The sequence below is a fragment of the Lathyrus oleraceus genome, chromosome 7, assembly GCF_024323335.1.
Source record: "Lathyrus oleraceus cultivar Zhongwan6 chromosome 7, CAAS_Psat_ZW6_1.0, whole genome shotgun sequence".
Classification (NCBI taxonomy): Eukaryota; Viridiplantae; Streptophyta; class Magnoliopsida; order Fabales; family Fabaceae; genus Lathyrus; species Lathyrus oleraceus.
This window is the reverse complement of record NC_066585.1, coordinates 52463909-52477268: the sequence shown is the minus strand read 5'-3', so window position 1 is coordinate 52477268 and position 13360 is coordinate 52463909. Positions and strand designations below refer to the sequence as shown.

The following is a 13360-nucleotide window of genomic DNA, read 5'->3' as shown; positions in this document are numbered from 1 at the left end:
CGACTCATCATTTTGGTCCAATATTTGGATTCGTCATTGAATGATATGTTAATTGTTAGGTATCCTGTAAACTTCGCTTTTGTATAATCTAAGTAGTAGTTATTGCATAGTTACAACTAGCTATATGCACTAGTTGAGGAAAACTGTAGAAAATGATGTGAAAGTAACACTGCTAATGTGATTTTTGTAATGGGGTGAGTTTGAGGCTATTAAGGCTTAATCTTAGGATCTTTTATGGACAACATCGTCAATAATCGACAGATCAAACCCTTTATTGATTAATCTAGTGAGATCAATTTTAGTAATTGTAAAAAGCTTTTGAAAAAGAATATTTGACGTTGGATCTAGTGTTTAAAGAGTTACGAGAAGATTTGAATGAACGGAAAAGGGTACTTGGCGTTGGATCAAACGTTTGCGTTGCATCCAATTGCGTTTGATTTGAAAATAGCTTGATGTTGGATCAAACTTATCTTTGTTCTTTTTGAAAAATGGTTTTTAAACTTAATTTAGGAATTAACTAAGATAATAAAACAACCAAAAGGAAAGCGATAAAAGTAAACAAATAATACAACCTCAGGACGGGGATACATTTTTCCAAATGGGGAATAATAAAGCAAATAAAATATATTTTAGATCCATTAACCAAATAATCAAGTGAATTACCATATTTAGTTAATTAATTAAAATTGATCAAATCAATTAATTAAACTAATTAAAAGTAATTATCAAGAATAATCAATTAAAAATTAATTAATCAAATTAACTAAATTCGATTAGAAAAATTAATTAACTAACTTAAAATTAATCAAATAATTTTACTAATTAAAATGATTTATCAATGAAAATAAATTGTTGAATAAAAATAAAAAGTTAAAGTAAATTACAATAGAAAGAAGGGGCGTTGGACTTGAAAGGGACTGCAAACAAAAACATAAATAAAGCCCAAAAGGAGAAGGTCAATGATGACCTTAGAGGGTTACATGGGATGATGTGGGTCCATTGGATGATGGCCCAGAGTCAACGGATCCAAGAGTTAGGGTGATGGCATGTGGAAAAGGAAAAGAAAAAATAAATTAAAAAAAGAAGAGAAATAAAGAGAACAAAAGAGACAGGAAGAACACGTGAATCTTCCACCCCTCTATCTCTCTCTTCTTTGTCTTCCCTGTTTTTATGTCGCCACCATCCCCGCCATGACTCCAGCGAGGGGTGGCGAAAATAAAGAAACAAGATATCAATCTAACCGACTCTCTCTCCTCAACACAAATCCATCCTCCAAATTCTCAAATTCAAAATCAATACAATTTAATTTACAAATTAAAGTATGAACCTTAAACCTTCAAAGTGAAATTAAATGGTTATGGAGCAGAATTTCATACAATTGACATGGGGTTATTGACCAGCAAGGCATGGGGAACATTACGGTAGCAAGAAATATGCGAAAAAAGACGAATGGTACCAACCTCATCGGAGCTAGTATGACGCCTCCACCTCCGACAACGCACAAGTATGCTTCGAATTTGATTCTTTTTTTTCTCTTTCATTTGTTTATGCTCTTTTCTTCTTCTGTTGGATCAATTGTGTTGTTGTTGTTGTTGATCTGTTATGGGCTTAGCTCCACTATATCAGAGCTTCGATGTGAAGCTCTGAGTAGTGATATAATTGAGAGATAGTGATGGTGAGGTGAGATTTTAGCAGAGTAACAATAAGGTTTTCTTGTTGTTGATGAGTGAAGAGGATATAGTTTATATAGGAAGGCTTTGGAAGGAAAATTAGTTGAAGTCAGTTAGGCATTGATGGATGTGAGCCCTAAGATTATGATCCATGTGAGGAGTTAATATTGGCTAAGATTAATTCTCAATTTAGTTAGGATTTGTGTTAATTCATAGTGAAAAATTAGTCTAATTTCGTGTTAGTTAAAATTGCATTTGAATTGAATTTGTTGTGAATTTAACTTGCAATCAAATGGATTTTTGGAGTGAGAGTTTGCGTGTAACTGATTAGGGCAGCTTGGTTATGGTCAGGGCAATTGGGGCAATGTTGAGCTAGTTTCCACTCTCTGCATTTGTGTTGTTAGGCTGAGGTAAGGTTAATTTGTGAAGTCAAAGTAGAATTCAAACATTTCACTTTTTTCTCTTTGTGATCTCTAAATTTACCAGTGGCGGTATTATATCCAAATCTTGTATTGTCGTTTGACAGAACCTTCTCACTAACAACACTTCCAATTACACCAGTGTCTTTTGCTATTAATTTCAAAGGGTAACTAAGAGCTCTTTTAACAATGTCATCTCTGACATTTCTTCACATTTGTAAGTGTACCCTTGATTGCATCCACCTTTAATGAAAGTCTAAACAAAATGCACCCACCACCAACTACAATACCCTCTTCAATGACTACCTTTATAGCATTAAGAGCGTCTTCAACTCTCAATTTCTTTTCCTTGAGTTCTATCTTAGTTTGTGCACCAATCTGTATAACAGTCACGCAACCAAACAACTTTGCAATCCTTTCACTCAGTTTCTCCTTTTCATAATCTTGTTCAGTAGCCTCAATTTGGTTCTTAATTTATGAAACTCTCTTGGTAACAACTTCCTAGATACTTGCATCACCAACTATTATAGTTGTATCTTTGGTTAGAACTACCTTGGTAGTAGTGCCCAAAACCTCATTCCCATCTTTGTGTAAGGTAAGGCCAACCTCCTATTCGATAGTAGTGCCTCCTGTCAAGATGGTAATATCACCATGGTACTGGCTCTTGTATTTTCCAAATCCTGGGGCCTTAAGTGCTGCAATATTCAGTGATCCTCTAAGTTTATTCATAACAAGAGTTTCTAAATCTTCTTATTCACAACTTGCACTTCTCAAATTCAACAATCATTTTCTCATTGTCACTAACAAAGTAGGGGGAAATATATCCTCTATCAAATTACATCCCATCAATAACGTATAGGTTGTTCCCTTGAACCACTTTATTTTACTCTCACCGTGAACTTTATATTTTATGTTGATTCCTTAGTAGTATATTTGTCATACCCTAATTTCTCACCCTAAGATCCCATATATTATTTGCTTCCTTTCATACAAACAAGATCACATATTTGTCCTCTCCCTCTCATCTTTGAGTTTGCCTTTTGCAGAGATCATCAAGCACCTATTTGTTGGTATTTTACCTTTGTGTTTATATGTTTATTTCTTATCTAACCACTAACCAAAAGAGCAAATATATGTTTTATTTTCTTTAAGATTATTGTATAAGGTAGAGTTTTTCATCAAGAGTATCAAGCATGGTTCCTCAGCTAGGTTTTCTTTGATTCCTCAAGTCAAAGTGTGTTAACCATTGATTATCAAGGGTATGTCTCTCAATACGTGATCTCTAAGGTCCTCAAGCATGTTTTAATCTCATTTTGATCAAGAGTATCTCAATGCTTTGTTGCTTACTTCTCAAGAAAAGTCAAAGGTTCATGTGTTTATTTCCATGCCTTCTTCAATAAGTTACCTTAAACTTTGAGCAATTTGATTAAAATACATTCAAGTACACATTATTTTGATTTCATATGATCATGCATGTACCTTTAAATGCAAGGAAAGTCCAAGTGCACAAGTTTATTCCAAGAGGTTTGACCAAAAAAGTCAACAATTGAAGTCAAAGTTCAAAGGATCACAACTCCTTCAATTCTCAGAATTTTTGAATGATTCTTTTTTCATATTATTTTTCTCAATATACTCTATAACTTCTCTTTACATGACAAGGTCCAATTATGCATAGAGGATCATCAAAAGTTTGGAGACATTATAGGTCATTTGTGGACTTAGTGAAATTTGACCTATTTTCAAGTGACTTTTCTACACTTTCAAGGATTATAACTTCTTAGATTTTCAATATTTGAGGCTGATTATTTTTTCACAATATCATTTGTGATGCACTCTACAACTTTTCTTCAAGGATCAAAGTCAAATTATGCTTGGAAGGCCATGGATCCTTTGAGACATTATAGGTCATTTTCAGTCATTTGGGACTTAGAATTTTCTAAGTTACATTACCAGATTTTCGTGCCAATTTCAACAAGCCATAACTTTATGCTCAAGCATCCAAATGTAACCTTTCTTGGCATATTGTAATCTTTGATATGATGTCAACAAATTTCAAGAAGAATGGGATCAAAAAGCCTCATGAGCAAGATGTCCCATTGAGTTAAGCATGGTGACTTGGAACTGAAGAAATCACCATGATCAAAATTTTGAACTTCACTAATCTCAATTACAAGCCAAATTACCACGTGTTTTGGACCTAAGCATGTTTGATCAAGTCTCTGAAAGTTAATTTTACTCATAAAACACATGGTTTGGCCGAGTTTTGATGGTTTACAAGTCACACTTTTCACACATCATGAGCAAACTCATTTTGCATGAATTGAGCATCATTTGGCATGTATGAGATCACCAATTGCTTCCCTATAAATAGAGCAACATGATTGATTCATGATCAGTCATCATTTATAATAAGTTTTCATTACTGATCCGACACAAAACAGAGACATTTGATACACTATGCAAGCATTTAAGGTACAATTCGAGTTAGTTTCACTTCCGTTATTTTATTTATGCATTTTTAATCTTTGTTATGTTTTACCTTTTATTATCGTGATTTTATGCGTGGGATAACTGTGTTTATGTCCAATAGATCCAGGTAGAAGAACCGGAGAACTCAGAAGAAGACAGTGCGAGATTCCGACACACAAAGGAGCTAGAAAACTCCGGTATATGAGGCCTGACACGGGCCGTGTCAGGGCAAGGGAAGCAAAGGAAGGAAAATAGTAGCCTGACACGGCCACCCGTGTCAGCTGACACGGGTCGTGTCAGGCAGAAACCCCCCGTGTTAGGCTTGCCATGGGCGTGTCAAGAGAATCAGTAGGCAGACACGGGCCGTGTCAACCCAAGCCCAAAATTTCCAGTTTTCTCGGGCTTTTCATTCTGTGGGCTTTTTGGAGACATCTTTGGACCTGTCCAACTGCTGCTGGGAACTTTCACTATAAAAAGAGGTCTTCTGCCAAAGGAAAAATCATCTTGGAAGACAGCAAAACATAGTATTGTGAAGCAATCAAGTATTATAGAGATCAAGGCATTTGGAGAGCTGAAGAGATTCATGAGCGGGAGCGATTGAAGATCAAAGTCATCCAATTACTTGTAATGTGTAATTTTTATCTTGAACTTGTTTTAAACAATATGAGTAGCTAAACCCCCCAATGCTAAAGGGTGTCCCTGATTTATAATTGTAATGAATTTGAGTTTACATTTGCATTTATAATATTTTGTTTACGGTAACCTTTTGATGTATTTATTGCTTTCTCTTTCGGACCAATTGAGATTGATTTATGGTTATCACTTAGGCTGGACCGCCAGTGATAAGGTTTTCATCAGGTTACTTTGCAGTAGATATCACCTAGGACTAGGGATACCCTGTATGAACCAGAGCATTCTGTAGCACCTCAAATTTGCACCTCCCATTTTGTACATACATTTTCATCATTAGGTCATAACATTACCTTGTCCACTGCATAGCATTGCATTGTCCTTTGCCCAAGTGCAAGCCATCAGACAAGATTAGGTCAACTGGTTAGGAGGATCAGTCAAACAAGCAAGCAAGTGCATTTCTCAAGGAAGCAAAGCCCTAGGGTTGGTTCAACATGTTCACATGACCTAAGGGTCCTTTTGAAGTGGTTTGGTCAAGGATTGGGTGCTCAGAAGTCATCAGTCATTGTTCAATCCCCCAGAAACCCTAGAAAGTCAACTATGGTCAACTGTGCTTGAAATCAAGGATTTGAAGGTAGGAGATGGTTTGAAAGGCCTCATTCATGTCCATACAAGTCTCATTTGACATTTCAAAGATCAAGATTGAAGAATTTGAGGTCAGATGAAAACTTGCCAAAAATAGTAAGTGACCTGTAATTGGAAATTGCCAAAAATGGAAAGTTCTTCTCCTCAAGTTTACATCATCATACAAGATTCAAATGAAATTTTGTCCAACATGAAAGTTGAAGATCATGCTCTCACCTTTCCAAAAAGTCCAAGAACATCCATTTCTCATTTGTGGTTGGCAAGTTATGATCAAATCATTGTCAAGATATTTTGAACTTCAAAATTGGATAACTTTCATACCATTTGGCCAAATTGAGTGGGGTTTTTTGCTACAATCTCCATTTGACATGTTCTATCCAAATCATTCATTACATCTCATCAAAAATCATCACACAAAATTGGCATTTTTCAAGTGAATTAATCTGAATTTTTGGAAGGAAAAAAGTCCATTTGAAAAATAAGCATTTTTTACACTTTCTATCAATTGCATTTGATTAAAAATGATATTTGGAGTATGCTTAGGCCCAATTTCGTGTACTGTAGCATGCACCCCATGCACATGAGGGTGATTTAGCAATTTGCACAAAAACACTCATTTCATTAATCCTTTTGGCTTGGCTTAATCTGGTTTAGCAAAGATGATTAATCCATGGTATATATGCATAATCAAAACAGAAAACACATTAACATTCATTCACACAGATCTAGATCTAACAATTGCAATTTCTCTCCATTTTTTCTCTTCACTTTTTCTGCAAGTTTCCTCCAATCCCTTGCCATTTCCACGATTGAATCATCATCTACAATCATCACTGAGCTGGATTGAAGCAAGAGAGCAAAGATTCCAAGCTGTTTCCAAGCACTGTTACATAGAGCTCCATTCATGGCAGTTGGACTTTTGAGCTGGATTTGAAGCGATTGAACATCTAACATACTTCCATTCATCAACATAAGCATCATTGAACTTCTGTTTGCACATTTCAAGCCTTGAAAGCTGCGATTTCACATCTGCATCTGCATAAAGGTCAGATTTCGAAATCCACCATTCATGAAATTGCGCTATGTGTTTGATAGATCTTGCATCCATGAGTACACTGAACTTTATAGTTTTGATTTTCATTGAGTATTAAGAGAGTTATCATGATTTGAAGTTTGGTTGTTGAATGTTATTTTGCTCGATCCGGATTTATTAGCATGAACTAGGTTAAACCAATGTTATATTAGTGATGAGCATTGAAAGACGGATTGAATGATGTGTTGTTTGCCAATTTCTGAAACAAAATGTTCATAGCCTGGAAATGGATGAAGAACGTTTGAAGGCGCGCATGAACCCTAACAATTTCACTTCCAGAATTCTGTAGATCCTTGGTCTCGTGTTTTTGCATGAAAAGCGTGTTTCTCAGCCATGAAACCAGTCACGGCCTGCCACGTCATTAAATGAAACTCTGCGTTTCAAGCAGAGCGCGCGCCTATTTGAATGGTTCAGGGGATCGATTCCCCGCTCATGCACCTTTCATTTTGCCTTGCATATTTTTTCTTCCAATTTTTCACATGTTCATCCTTGCTTGTTTCACATTTTTTTATTTTTTCATCACAGTCAAAAAATCATAACTCATGAAATACAACTCCAAATTGCATGATTCTTTTTTTGAATTGTTCATCATGTTGTGTACTTTTTTATGGACATATTTTCAAGATTTATGCACGGTTGGATTTTAAAAATGCTTAGGGTTTGTTTTCACATGTCATTTCTTGCACCATGCTTACTCTTTTGATCATGAAATGATGATGCTTAATTGGAAATTTTTGAAATTTTACATGTGTGTTTTAGACTCATTCCTGGTCATTTTGGTATATGATTTGTAATTTTTGCATTCCTGGATTGAGAGATATGACATGATCATTAGAGGTGTGACAATTTGTGTCACACCATTTCTTGTGCAACTTCATGATTTTTGTTACCATTCCATATGAACTCTATATGACCTGGATTTTTGCATGAGGATACTTATGAATGTTGAGAATGCATGTGATTTTTCCTGGAATTTTTGAATGCATTTCCTATTTGTTTGATAATTTCTCCCCTGTTTGACCAAATGTGGACTTTTTGTGGGTCATGATTTTATTTGATTTGTGAAATTCTTGAGGTTTATTGGATGAACTTGAAATTTGGCATGTGTATTATAGACATCTTGAAGTTTTCCATGGCTTTGATTTCATTCATTTATCATGCTTGGTCTTTGTTTTATGATTGCTTGAAGTTGATGCTTAATTTGGTGCCTTGTATGAGCTTGTTTGAACTTGTGTTGACTTGATGAATTTAATTGCCTTGCTTCCCTTGGTCCAAATGACTTGAAATTTGGTGTGTAGGTCATTGGATGAGTGCTGTTTAGCCATGATTGTTTTGGTGATTTATTGAAATATTCTTGAGTTGATTTGAGTTGAATCATTCTGTTTGGTTCTATGAGTTTCTAACTTGCATGTTTGACCATGATTGATGTATGAAATGATATTGGTTGATGATATGAATGTGAGACCACTTGGGTTTAATTCTTAATTGATTGATCTTGATTTTGGATAAGTTTCATGTCCTGTTTTGGTTTTTTGCTCTCATTTTGACCCTAGTCTTGTACTAGTGGTTTGTGCTCTCACATTTGAGCTTTGTTTCAGGTCAAAGGGCACAATTGCCATGCTTAATGATGCTTACTCAATTGGAGTTGACCTATTGATTGTTGATGACTAACTTTGGTTTATTTTGTAGGGTTTGAGACTTGTACCTTGTGCCTTATGGCTTGCACCTTTGTGCATTGACTGTTGTTTGCTTGTGTACAGTTATACAGTTAACTGTTGACCTTTGCTGTTTGATTTCTGTTTGAGTTGAGTACTGATTATCTTGGATTGTTTTCAGGTACTTTAGTTGCTATAGTTCCCTTGTGAACTAGCTCTTGCTTTGCTTGATAGCTTGAGCATTGAGGTATAACATCCTAACTCCATGTAGTTTGGAAGACCTGGCCTGTTACTTGGCCAGGCACCTGTCTGAAGTCCTCCTTAAGAGGCAATGTTTGTGTTTGTTCACTTTTGTCCTTGTATATATTCAAAGACCTCCTAAGTGAAGAGGAATTGGCAGATACAAGGGATGTGTAATCCATCCCCTGCTATTCTGTGTGTCATCTGCTTTGCTCACACCACTGTGTTGATGCATTGCAGATACTAACCCAAGATCCATGTTGAGTCAGTCATATGTGTAGAAGGGTTCACACTTTCTGAACCCACACATTCTTGTCTTAAGCTCTCCCAGGCCAGGGATAAGAGCTGTGAAGACTCATCTTCACTCACCTTTCATCATCTTCACCCTAACTCTCAATGTTAGGGTTAAGAGTTAACATTACCCTGTTACAGTGGTTTGTTTGTCGAGGTTGACATGACCCCTCGACTAAAACCTAACCTTGATTGAGCCAACTGATTGCATATAGTGTGTGCTATTTGTGCTTATGTGTTTGTTTTAGCTTGCTTCCTGTGCAAGTTAGGGTTAGTTTGGCTTGCTCCCTGTGCAAGTCATGTTAGGGTTAGCTTGCTCCCTGTGCAAGTTAGCTAGAAACCTTGACTTAGGGATGATTTTGCATGATAACATCTAGGCTCGAGTTAGTCTCCCTAGTTGTGTCTCCCTCTGTTATCTGGTTAGGCTAGTCCTTTGTCCCTGCGTAGGGGAACTACGTCGCCCTGATCCTCATACCAGATGAGGTACGTAGGCAGGAGATGAGCTGATCTCTCCGGGCGCCCGTTTTTGTTTTGTCTTTGTGTGAGTAGGAGATGGATGTAAGCCCAGCAATTGGCATTCCGTATCCTCTTGTTGTGTGCTTGGAGTCCGATATAAGTCCATCAAGTGGCATCTGGTTTCCAGTGTGGGTGTGTTTTGGTTCGGAGTCTGATGTAAGTCCAGCAATTGGCATTCGGATTCCACGTTTGCCTGTGTCTGTTTTGTTTGTGTGCGTTAGCCGAGCTACGAATGCTCTGATTCTTCTTTAGTCCAAGAAGATACGTATGCATAGGATGCGACATCCTAGCGAGCATGTTTTCCCCTGGTCCGAACTACTTTGACTCTGATGTCTATGCTTGATAGACTAAGTAGGCCCAGGATGCGATATCCTGCCGAGTCAGTCTTGTTTGTTTTCTTGTGTCTCTTTCAGCCAGTATATGTGTGTTTGAGCAGTGTTTAGCAACCATTTTCCTTCCTTTAGTGCGTGGATCCCGTCGAGTACGACGGATGCGTAGGGGTGCTAATACCTTCCCTTCGCATAACCAACTCCCGATCCCATTCTCTTTGGTCGCGAGACCATGTCTTTTCCAGGTTTACTCTGAGCGTTTCCTTTCCCTCTTTGGGATAAATAACGCACGGTGGCGGCTCTGTTGTTTTCGTTTCCCGCCGGTTTTTCGCGTAATGCGACAGCTGGCGACTCTGCTGGGGACTAGAGAAGTTGACCTCTTGCTGGTCCATCTTCCCTAAGCGAGTCTCTCCTAGCGCTCTCTAGGTTAGGGTTTTGGTTGCTTTTGCTGTGTTATTTATTGCATTCATTTATTTATTGTTTGCATTTATGTTTGTATTTATGTTTGCATTCATTCATATTCATTGTTCATCTGGTTGGCTGGTTGTCTGTTTCTCTCTGTTGGGGTGGGAGTCACTTGAGGTAAAAGGCCCAATACCCAGGCCATGAGTGAAATTTAGGACACTTAGGAATAGAGTGATTCATGGGAAGCGGGTGGTATTGCGCCACTTAGCGGAACATTGATATCACGAGCAGTTCAAACCCTGGTGGGATATTATCGTTGCATACTTCGGGTGTGCATATGATGATATTCTGCGAAAGGTTATTTATGCTGCGTTTCTTTCGACCTTACCCTGGCTTAGACGACACCCGTGAGTGGGGAGGGATTGATCATTATTACAGGTACCGTTGGTGACTTGTGGTCCTGTTGGTGACTTTGGGTTCAGATGACAGTTTCTCAGTTGACTTTGGGTTTCAGATGGATTTGGAGTTCTGAGTTTAAACCGAAGCTTCGATCCTGCGTTCTGAGATGCACAACCAGCCAGTCTTGTCTGCATCATTCGCATCATAGCATGTTTATTTTCAAAAATAAGCAAATAAAAAAAACAAAAAAAAACAAAAAAAAGCTAATCTCTGCATGCATATCATTTCTCAGGTACATTCCAGAGTCTGTTCACTGATAGAGATGGCAACAGTCCCAGAGCCGAAGCGGAAGACTTGTTCCTACAGCTTTCACCGTGAGCCTTTGACGCCTCTGATAGAGTTGAGTAGCCTTATGACCAGTGGTAACCAGAAGGGGTTTGTTGACCAGTATGGGGATATTCTGACGCTGTTGAAAATGGTAGTCGATCCGGTGTCGTTGCAGACTCTTCTTCAGTTCTACGACCCAGAGCTTCGTTGTTTCACCTTTCAAGATTATCAGTTGGCGCCTACTCTTGAGGAGTATTCTATTCTGCTGAGTGTCCCGATTCAGCATCAGGTTCCTTTCTTGGACGTGCCCAAGGAGGTTGACTTCAGAGTTGTTGCCAGAGCTCTCCAGTTGGGTGTCAAAGAAGTCTGTGATAACTGGAAGCCCAGTGGGGATGTTGTAGGATTGCCTTTGAAGTTTCTGTTGAGGGTAGCTAGAGAAGAAGCAGAGAAGGGGAATTGGGAAGCTTTTCATGCTCAGCTTGCTGTCATGATCTATGGGATTGTCTTGTTCCCGAGCATGCCCAATTTTGTTGACTACGCTGCAGTCATTATCTTTCTTGGAGGAAATCCAGTTCCTACTCTGTTAGCTGACACTTATTATGCCATTCACAGTAGGCATGGTAAGGGTGGAGCTATCAGATGCTGTCTCCCACTTTTGCTCAGATGGTTCATGTCTCTCCTGCCAGTCAGTGGACCTTTTGTGGATGCTCAGAGCACGCATAAGTGGACTCAGAGGGTTATGTCTCTTACCTCTTATGATATCAGATGGCAATCTTACCTGATGGATGTGCGTAACGTCATTATGAGCTGTGGAGAGTTCCGGAATGTGCCACTTGTAGGGACTAAGGGTTGCATCAATTACAATCCAGTTCTTTCTCTTCGCCAGTTGGGGTTCGTGTTGAAGGGAGAACCACTTGAGGCTGAGGTAGCTGAAAGTGTGTATTTTGAGAAGCAGAGTGACCTGGGTAGATTGGAGCAGGTAGGAAGAGCTTGGAAGTCTATTGGTGTGAAGGATGGATCTGTCTTAGGGAAGAAGTTTGCCATTGCTATGCCTGATTACACTGATTGGGTCAAGAAGAGAGTGGAAACTTTGTTGCTACCCTACGATAGGATGGAGCCGTTACAGGAGCAACCACCTTTGGTCCTTGCTGAGAGTGTGCCTGCTGAGCACTACAAGCAAGCCCTGATGGAGAATCGCCGGTTGAGAGAGAAGGAGCAAGATACCCAGATGGAGTTGTACAAAGCCAAAGCTGATAGGTTGAACTTGGCTCATCAACTCAGAGGAGTGCAGGGAGAAGATGCTAGCAGATTGAGAAGCAAGAAGAGATCCTACGAGGAGATGGAATCCATGTTGGATGCAGAACACCGGGAGTGCTTGAGGCTGCAGAGAGCTGAAGCCAGTTACCAAAAGAAGATCAGAGACCTGGAGAAGCAACTCAGAGACAAGGACATCCAGTTGAAGAAGGAAGTAGATTTGAGACAGGCATCAGAGAACCATCTTGGGGGAGAAGTTGTAGAGCTTAGAAGACAATTGAAGGAGAAGATCACCCCTCTACCAGAATGTTCAGAATGCGCCCTGTTGATAGACCAGTGCCAGTACCTGGAGACTCTCATTCCGGGAGACCGTTTGTCTTAGCTTGTATCTTTGATGTGTATGTTGAGAATCACCTCCAGGCTTGTTGGATGGGATTCATTGTTGTACTCCGTTTATTTGGATCTTTGTTGACTTAGTTGTATGATCTTGTTGCTTTTATTCTATAGATAAGGCTGTTGGTGTTTCATTGCGTTCTCGTTTATCTCGTATATGTTGTTCCCTTGTTGCTGCAGGTTGCCATCTTTTGAGGATGAGTCAGGCTCTTTGAATGCCTGAGAAATGAACATATCATGTGCATCATATGAATCATTAGCACCATACTCATATCATTTTGCATAACAGGTGTTCTTGTTCGTGACTTCTCACTTTGGTTCCTGTGTTCAGGCAGGATAGCTGATCAAAGACCGCACCGCTACTCAACGAGACTGAGTCATCAAAGGAACATGGATCAAGTGCAAGCTGAGTTAGCTGAGATGAGGGCTAACATGGCCCAGTTCATGCATATGATGCAAGGGGTTGCGCAAGGTCAAGAAGAACTCTGAGCTCTAGTTCAGAGACAAGAAGCTGTAATTCCACCGGCCAACCAAGCTCTGCCAGAGGGAGGCCCGATCAATGACAACCCTACTGCGGCTGTGCCCATCAACAACTTTGCTGTAGGTGATGAGTTGAGAGGTATTC

General features: G+C 39.0%; 1 pseudogene; it reads right to left on the bottom strand.

Annotated features, from left to right (window-relative positions):
- Positions 1–1202: 1202 nt before the first annotated feature.
- On the bottom strand, positions 1203–6941 carry LOC127101981 (ruBisCO large subunit-binding protein subunit beta, chloroplastic-like; annotated as a pseudogene).
- Between the last annotated feature and the right edge of the window lie 6419 nt (positions 6942–13360).